The sequence below is a fragment of the Hyla sarda genome, chromosome 9 (assembly GCF_029499605.1).
Source record: "Hyla sarda isolate aHylSar1 chromosome 9, aHylSar1.hap1, whole genome shotgun sequence".
In the NCBI taxonomy this organism is placed as follows: Eukaryota; Metazoa; Chordata; class Amphibia; order Anura; family Hylidae; genus Hyla; species Hyla sarda.
This window is the reverse complement of record NC_079197.1, coordinates 73,826,907-73,836,098: the sequence shown is the minus strand read 5'-3', so window position 1 is coordinate 73,836,098 and position 9,192 is coordinate 73,826,907. Positions and strand designations below refer to the sequence as shown.

Here is a 9,192-nt window from a genome sequence, read left to right as displayed (position 1 = left end):
CTCGCTCTTTTGCTCTCGTGTCTGGCTCGCTCGCTCTCATATCTGGCTCGCTCGCTTGCTCTCATGTCTGGCAAGCTCGCTCTCACATCTGGCTCGCTCGGTTGCTCTCATATCTGGCTCGCTCGCTTGCTCTCTTGTCTATCTCGCTCTCTTATATGGCTCGCTCGCATATCTGGCTCGCTCGCGCTCACATCTGGCTCGCTTGCTCTCATGTCTGGCTCGCTCTCTTATCTGGCTCGCTCACTCGCATATCTGGCTCGCTCGCTTGCTCTCATGTCTGGCTCACTCGCTTGCACTCTTGTCTGGCTCGCTCGCATATCTGACTCACTCGCTTGCTCTCATATCTATCTCGCTCGCTTGCGCTCTTGTCTTGCTCGCTCTCTTATCTGGCTTGCTCGCTCGCATATCTGGCTAGCTCGCTCTCATATCTGGCTCGCTCGCTTGCTCTCATGTCTGGTTCGCTCGCTCTCATATCTGGCTCGCTCGCTTGCTCTCATGTATGGCTCACTCGCTCTCATATCTGGCTCGCTCGCTTGCTCTCTTGTCTGGCTCGCTCTCTTATATGGCTTACTCGCTCGCATATATGGCTCACTTGCTTGTTCTCATATCTGGCTCGCTCGCTTGCGCGCTTGTCTGGCTCGCTCTCTTATCTTGCTCGCTTGCTCGCACATCTGGCTAGCTCGCTTGCTCTCATGTATGGCTCAATCGCTCTCATATCTGGCTCGCTCGCTTGTTCTCTTGTCTGGATCGCTCTCTAATATGGCTTGCTCGCTCGCATATCTGGCTCACTCGCTTGTTCTCATATCTGGCTCGCTCGCTTGCGCGCTTCTCTGGCTCGCTCTCTTATCTTGCTCGCTTGCTCGCATATCTGGCTAGCTCGCTCTCATATCTGGCTTGCTCGCTTGCTTTCATGTCTGGCTCGCTCTCATATCTGGCTCGCTCGCTCTCTTATCTGGCTCGCTCGCTTGCTCTCTTGTCTGGTTCGCTCTCTTATCTGGCTCGCTCTCATATCTGGCTTGCTCGCTTGCTATCACATCTGGCTCGCTTTCTCTCTTGTCTGGCTCGCTCTCTGATCTGGCTTGCTCGCATATCTTGCTTGCTATCATATTTGGCTCGCTCGCTCTCATATCTGGCTCGCTCGCTTTCTCTCATATCTGGCTCACTCGCTTGCTCTTTTGTCTGGCTCGCTCTTTTATCTGGCTTGCTCGCTCGCATATCTGGCTAGCTCGTTCTCATATCTGTCTCGCTCTCTTGCTCTCTTGTCTGTCTCGCTCTCTTATATGTCTCGCTCGCTCGCATATCTGGCTCGCTCGCTTGCTCTCATGTCTTGCTCGCTTTCATATCTGGCTCGCTAGCTTGCTCTCCTTTCTGGCTCGCTTGCTTGCTCTCATGTCTGGCTCTGCTTTTGACAAGGCTGTTCTTTGGTGGGCCTAGGCGACATCACAATCTCCATGGTTACATACACAAAAAAGGTAAGATGTTATTTACACCTGGCCATGCCAGTGGTATTGAGTAGCATATCACAGTGCTAAGGGTCCTGGATGCAAAAATCTTTCAATGGGGAATAGCTGCGCTGAGTTTGTCAAGTGCACCCATGTTGTTTGCAACTCCATCAATACACACATATGTATGTATGTATGTATGTGTATCTATCTATCTATCTCTATATATATTTATCTCTCTCTCTTTCTCTCTCTCTCTTTCTATATATATATATATATATATATATATATATATATATATTATTTTTTTATATATTTTTATATATATATATATATATATATATTTATAGAGAGAGAGAGAGAGTGAGTGAGAGAGAGATGGAAATACTTTTTTAAACATGTTTTCACCTTTTTTTACCTTCTTTTTTTCTTCTCTCCATGTTTTTCTTCTTTCCTCCTTTTTTCCTATGCTGCTGCTTCTTATTTTTCTTCTTTTTCAGACCCTATCATTGCACTTTTGCTTATTCAATACCACCAGCAGATGGAGACACTATATTGCAACATTAGTTGTGAGCAGCAGTTTGTACAAACAAATGCCTCATAGCTGATGTCCTATCCATTATTGCAATGGATGGCTGGCTGGCAACATATGTTTTTATTATTCCAATACCACAGAACCAATGCATGGTCAATCAACAGCAATTACACCCCCATGTCAATTAACAAGATTCAGCACCCACTACCTGAAAGACAGCTACCTATCATGTCATGTCCAACCTGCACAGTTGTGCTGGTTGCTGAGCTTATTCAATTAAAGAGGACATTCAGCAGCAGCAGCAGTCCTGTGCCTGGTCGCTCCAACAGGGACCAGACACAAGCGGCACCACCTATTGTCTTTTGCCTGCAGTAAGGGCCCATTGGACTAGCCAGAAAGCAGCTGCAGCAGCAAATGAACAGGTAATCTTTCTTTCCAACACTGAAACCTGGTGGTGCACTTAATATATGGTACCAGATAGGGGACATATCAGATATTAAACTGATATAAACAGACACTACATTTGATATCAGCCAAAAGGAAGGACGAGAAGTGATAACTGTGAAAGGGGAGGAACCAACGCTGTCCCCTTCACATGCACTATCACTACTTGTAGGAAGGGAGGCTGGCTGGCAGCCTCCCATACACACTCTGGCTGGGTGGCAGTCACCCACCAGTACACACAGCAGACCCTAAACCCATATCATTATTGCTAAGCAGGAAGATGGGAGTCCATTTCACTCTGATGGACCATTTTTAAATGCAATCCATAACCTGGCTTTGGCAGGAACCCTTCTTACTCCTCCTACTTGCATGTATACTGGGTTTAGGATCTGCATAGGAAACACACACACACAAGCACACACTTAACTGTGTTGCCTGCTGACGCCTCCTTATCTGTCCCCAAACGGTATAAAACCTACAGCCACGGGAAGCTGTAAGGATAGAGGACATACCTGCATCCTATTGGACTCACTTGTCTTGGTTAAATCCAGCTTATTTGACAACCTATGGTGCTGCTGCTTCTGCTCATGACAGTGCTGCTTCTGACAAGGCTGTTCTTTGGTGGACCTAGGCGACATCACAATCTCCATGGTTACATACACAACAAAGGTCAGATGTTGTTTACACCTGGCCATGCCAGTGGTATTGAGTAGACAATGTTTTAGATCTGCATATGAAAACAACACGCCTACATTTGTTGCATATAGCTGCCTCCCTGGCTCCAGTTACCACACTGGCTGTAGCTGCATCCCTCTGGCTGTTCCGACATGGAATCACACCAAATGTAATGATAAACTGAAAATTAACAGTATAAAACTGCATTATTTTGGACTCTGGTATTTGCTGAATCCGGGTAACCTGACAACCGATGGTGGTGCCGCTGGTGATTCTGGCCTTCTTGGAATCTGTTGGGCCTATGTGTTAGATCACACATCACTTGGGTATCCATGGTAACTAACACAACATGGTCATCTGCAGTTTGCATCTAGCCCTAGAAGTGGCATTGAATGGCATTTTAAAAGTGCTAAGGGTCCTGGTGCAATAATCCTCCCATGAGGACCAGCCTCAACGGCTTTGTAGATTGCACTCATGTCTGCAAACTCCATATACATTTTTTTCTTCATGCTTCTATCTTCATCCTTTTTTCTTTCTGTCTTCTTTTTCTTTCAGACTTTCATTCATTCGATCTCACTCACTCACTTGCTTTAATTCATTTGTTCTTACTCACTCAATTACTCACTCAATCACTCACTCACTTATTCAATCTCACTCACTCTCTCACTCGCTCGCTCACTAAGTCAGTCTCTCTCTCTGTTTTTTATTTCTTTTTTTATATATATATTTTTTTCGTCTTCTTCTTCTTCAGACCCTATCATAGCACTAATACCTTTCCAATAACACAAGCAGATGGAGACACTCCATTGCAACATTGGTTGTGAGCAGCAGTTTCTAAAAACAAATGTCTCATTCCGGATTTCCCATCCATCAATGGATGATAAATTTTGTTTTTATCATTCACTGACCACAGAAACCAATGCATGGTCAAGCAACAGCAATGACGTACCCTTGTGTATAGGCATGAGACCCTCACGTCATTTAACAGGATTCAGCACCACCCACAAGACAGCTACCTGTCATGTCATGTCAAACCTGCACAGGTGTGCTAGATTATTATTATTTATTTTATTTTTTTACACCAATCAGTGTGCAAACATGGTCATTATAACGCTAAATGAATAGACGTTCATAAACCAGTCAGTGCAACTCATCATTTTGGTCTCCAATTCTTAAACTCAAATTCTCACCCACAGAGGATTACATGAGAATCTTTCTTGTTTAACACTGGAATGGGGTGGTGCACTGTTCACTACCCGAAGATACTGCCACATCGGGTCAATGCATAAGGCGACGGAAGCAAGCTTCCAAATGAGCTCCCGTTCTCAAAAATCCATTTAATTTATGGTCTTCAGATAGGGAACGTATCAGATATTAAAGTGATAAGAACAGATTTTTGAGTGAAAATATCTTTACTACCAATCAAATGTCAATCACGTACACAATAAATAATACATTCACCATAACAGATGTTTTATATGTATATATGTATATATATATATATATATATATATATATATATATATATATATATATATATACACACACACACACACACACGTTATTTTATTAAAGAGTTTAGGTATGTGCTCACAAGTCACCCAAGTGCAAGTATTCACACACAAAAAACGTGCCTGAGGATGCGATCTATCGCAAGCCCCTTTTTTTTTTACACTTAATCTAAGTCAAAAGGCCTAGAGGGGATAAAAGGGAAAGGGGTGAAACCAACCATGTCCCCTTCATGAGCACTCACATTACTCATAGGAATGGAAGGAAGGCTGGCAGCCAGTCAGCCTCCCATACACTCTCTGGGTGGGTGGGTGGCAGTCAGCCAACCAAACATACATACAGCACAGGCTGAACCCACATTATTACTTAAAAGAAGGACAGGAGTCCATTCCACTCTGATGGAGCATTTAGCAATGCAATCCATAGCCTGGCTTTTGCCCGAAACCCCATCACTCCTCCTCTTGCATATAAGACAATGTTTTAGATCTGCATATGAAAACAACACGCCTACCTTTGTTGCACATAGTTGCCTCCCTGGCTCCAGTTACCACACTGGCTTTAGCTGCGTCCCTCTGGCTGTTCCGACATGGAATAACACCAACTGTAACGATAAACTGAAAATGAACAGTACAAACCTGCATCATTTTGGACTCTGGTATTTTCTGAATCCGGGTAACCTGACAACCGATGGTGGTGCCGCTGGTGATTCTGGCCTTCTTGGAATCTGTTGGGCCTATGTGTTAGCTCACACATCACTTGGGTATCCATGGTAACTAACACAACATGGTCATCTGCAGTTTGCATCTAACCCTAGAAGTGGCATTGAATGGCATTTTAAAAGTGCTAAGGGTCCTGGTGCAATAATCCTCCCATGAGGACCAGCCTCAACAGCTTTGTAGATTGCACTCATGTCTGCAACTCCATATACATTTTTTTTCTTCATGCTTCTTTCTTCATCCTTTTTTCTTTCTGTCATTCAGACTTTCATTCCTTCGATCTCACTCACTCACTTGCTTTAATTCATTTGTTCTCCCTCACTCACTCAATTACTCACTCAATCACTCACTCACTTATTCACTCTCACTCACTCTCACTCTCTCACTCACTCGCTCACTAAGTCAGTCTCTCTCTCTCTCTCTTTTTTTCTTTCTTTTTTTTTTATATATTTTTTTTTCGTCTTCTTCTTCTTCACACCCTATCATAGCACTAATGCCTTTCCAATACCACCAGCAGATGGAGACACTCCATTGCAACATTGGTTTTGAGCAGCAGTTTCTAAAAACAAATGCCTCATGGCGGATTTCCCATCCATCAATGGATGGTAAATTTTGTTTTTATCATTCACTGACCACAGAAACCAATGCATGGTCAAGCAACAGCAATGACGCACCATTGTGTATAGGCATGAGACCCTCACGTCATTTAACAGGATTCAGCACAACCCACAAGACAGCTACCTGTCATGTCATGTCAAACCTGCACAGGTGTGCTAGATTATTATTATTTAGTTTTTCTTTTTTTTTTTTACACCAATCAGTGTGCAAACATGGTCATTAGAACGCTAAATGAATAGATGTTCATAAACCAGTCAGTGCAACTCATCATTTTGGTCTCCAATTCTCAAACTCAAATTCTCACCCACAGAGGATTAAACGAGAATCTTTCTTGTTTAACACTGGAATGGGGTGGTGCATTGTTCACTACCCGAAGATACTGCCACATCGGGTCAATGCACAGGGCAACGGAAGCAAGCTTCCAAATCAGCTCCCGTTCTCAAAAATCCATCTAATTTATGGTCCCCAGATAGGGAACGTATCAGATATTAAAGTGATAAGAACAGATTTTTCATTGAAAATATCTTTACTACCAATCAAATGTCAATCACATACACAATAAATAATACATTCACCATAACAGATGTTTTATATATATATATATATATATATATATATATATATATATATATATATATATATATATATACAGGAATATGCAAAGCAGCTCATTACACAACCTTTTCAGGTAGTGTTCCCTGGTATCAGCTTGGCTCCTGTTAAGTAATATAAAAAGCTGATCGGGATTAATGCCAAGCCAGACTACTCCCCAAAAGGGAAGTTTCTACCCATCTGCAGACAGCTGTTTCGGGATGTTTGCCCCCCAACTTCTTGTCTCACTGTAAGAAAAGAAGACTCATCCCCAAGGGACTAAGGATCAAAAATCCAGTTGCTGCAACGCATAACTCACAATATGCTCAAGATCTCTGCCAACGAACCATCTTATCCACCTTCTATACAGGAAAATACAAGACATTCAAAATACAAAAACATCCCTACTTTAGGTTTTACAAGAACAGGATCAACACATGGCCAAACAAGTGGGAATGGATATGCAAAACTTCCACAACCACCAAATAAGAGATCTTTTCATGAAGAAAAATAAGAAACTGGGCAAACTCTCCCAAAATTTTTACAAGCAACAAACAGAGAGGAATATTAGGATCACTACAAACAATAAAAGGATTGAAACAACCAATGGTCTCACAACTACGCCTGACATCAATACAGACAACTCTGGAATTATAAACATTTCAGATTTTGAACTTTCCAAGTCTGAGAGATCTGTTCTCTCTAAAGGACTCTCATTCTGTCCAAGCACCAAACTAGATGACATTAAACTATACTCAAACTTGGAAGAATTCTTTAGAAGACTACGACTTAAAGAATTCTTTCATGACAAAGGGGACACAACCACTACCACCTTGGATTACAATATCAAGAAAAAGAATTCCCACTTCACCCCAATGCCAGGACGTAACAGCAAACTGGACAGCTACATTGCAAGCTTCAGACTAAGAACAGCATCCTTAGTCACTAAACACCACCATAAAACTTACAACAACCTCTCAGTATTGGAAAGAGAGGCCATCAAAAACTTAAGAAGTAATCAAGCCATCACAATCAAACCAGCAGACAAGGGAGGAGCAGTAGTGATCATGAACACCCAAGAATACATCAAAGAGGGAAACCGACAATTGACAGACACTACATACTACAATAAACTGACAGAAGACCCCACCAAAGAATACACCATGGAACTAAGAAAATTGATTCAATCCTTCCCAAAGGACTCACAAAAAGGATTAGAGACACTTATACCCACCGATCCCAAAACAGGGACATTCTACATGCTCCCAAAAATCCACAAATCTGGAAACCCTGGCAGACCAATAATAACAGGTATGGACTCACTAACTGAACAGATATCTGGTTTGGTAGAAAACACACTAAAACCCTTTGTTACACACACCAGCAGCTTCATACAGGACACCACTGACTTTCTTAACAAACTGAGTCCGATTACGAACTTGCCTGCCAACTCCATATTGGTAACAATGGATGTAGAATCTCTGTATAGTAACATCCCACACAGAGATGGAATTGAGGCATGCTCACTGTTCCTCTCCTCCCAGACCAACAACCAGAAATACAGCCCTCAGATCATCACAAAACTTATAGAATTCATTCTCACACAAAACTACTTCAGCTTCAACAGTGAAATATACCTACAGATGATGGGAACTGCTATGGGGACCAGGATGGCACCACAATATGCCAATCTGTTCCTGGCTGACCTTGAAGAGCGATTCCTGAATACCCAAATTCACAAACCCTACAGATACTACAGATACATTGATGATATTTTCATTGTTTGAACTGAAGGAGAGGATAAACTCAAACAATTTCATGATGCCTTCAACACATTCAATCCATTCATCAAACTCAAAATGGACTTTTCTACAGAAAGTGTAAACTTTCAGGACACCACTGTAACTATAAACAAGGATACAATACAGACATCTGTATATAGAAAACCCACAGACCGATCCAGCTATCTACACAATTCAAGTTCCCATCCGTCCCACACCAAGAAAGGCATCATATACAGCCAAGCCATCAGGTACCACCGCATCTGCTCCAACCCTGATGACAGAGACACACATCTACAAACGCTACCTGAGAAATTTAAACAAAATGGTTACAAACCAAGGACCATCCATAAGAAAATCCACTCTGCTCTTCAAACACCACGTGAACACCTGCTGCAATACAGAGAGAAACAAACCTCATCACGCATACCACTGTAAACCACATACAATCCTACCCTTGAGGAAATACGCAAAATCATCAAGGACCTGCAGCCAATACTAGCAGAAGATGAGGTGTTAAAGCAAATCTTTCCTGAACCACCCATCTTGGCCTTCAGACAACCACCCAACTTAAAACAAAAGCTGGTCAATAGGAAACTACCCACAGAAACATCAGATACAGACAATGAGACCAAACCCTGCACCAAATCGCGCTGTAAACTCTGTCAACACATCTGCACAAATTCTGAGGCCTCCCACACCAACAACACATACAACATCAAGGGACAATACTCCTGCACCACAGAGAATGTAGTCTACATGATACAATGCACCAAGTGTGACCTGGGATGTTACATTGGTGAAACCAGTCAGCCACTCAATAAAAATATGAACCTCCACAGATCGTCCATCAACAACCATAGAGAAAAGGACTATTGCAC

At 42.5% G+C, this 9,192-nt stretch overlaps 3 pseudogenes; all 3 read right to left on the bottom strand.

Moving 5' to 3' along the window:
* Positions 1-2,426: 2,426 nt before the first annotated feature.
* LOC130292148 (U2 spliceosomal RNA) lies at positions 2,427-2,534 on the bottom strand (annotated as a pseudogene).
* Positions 2,535-4,331: 1,797 nt separating this feature from the next.
* On the bottom strand, positions 4,332-4,506 carry LOC130292249 (U2 spliceosomal RNA; annotated as a pseudogene).
* Positions 4,507-6,288: 1,782 nt separating this feature from the next.
* LOC130292243 (U2 spliceosomal RNA) lies at positions 6,289-6,463 on the bottom strand (annotated as a pseudogene).
* Positions 6,464-9,192: the final 2,729 nt, after the last annotated feature.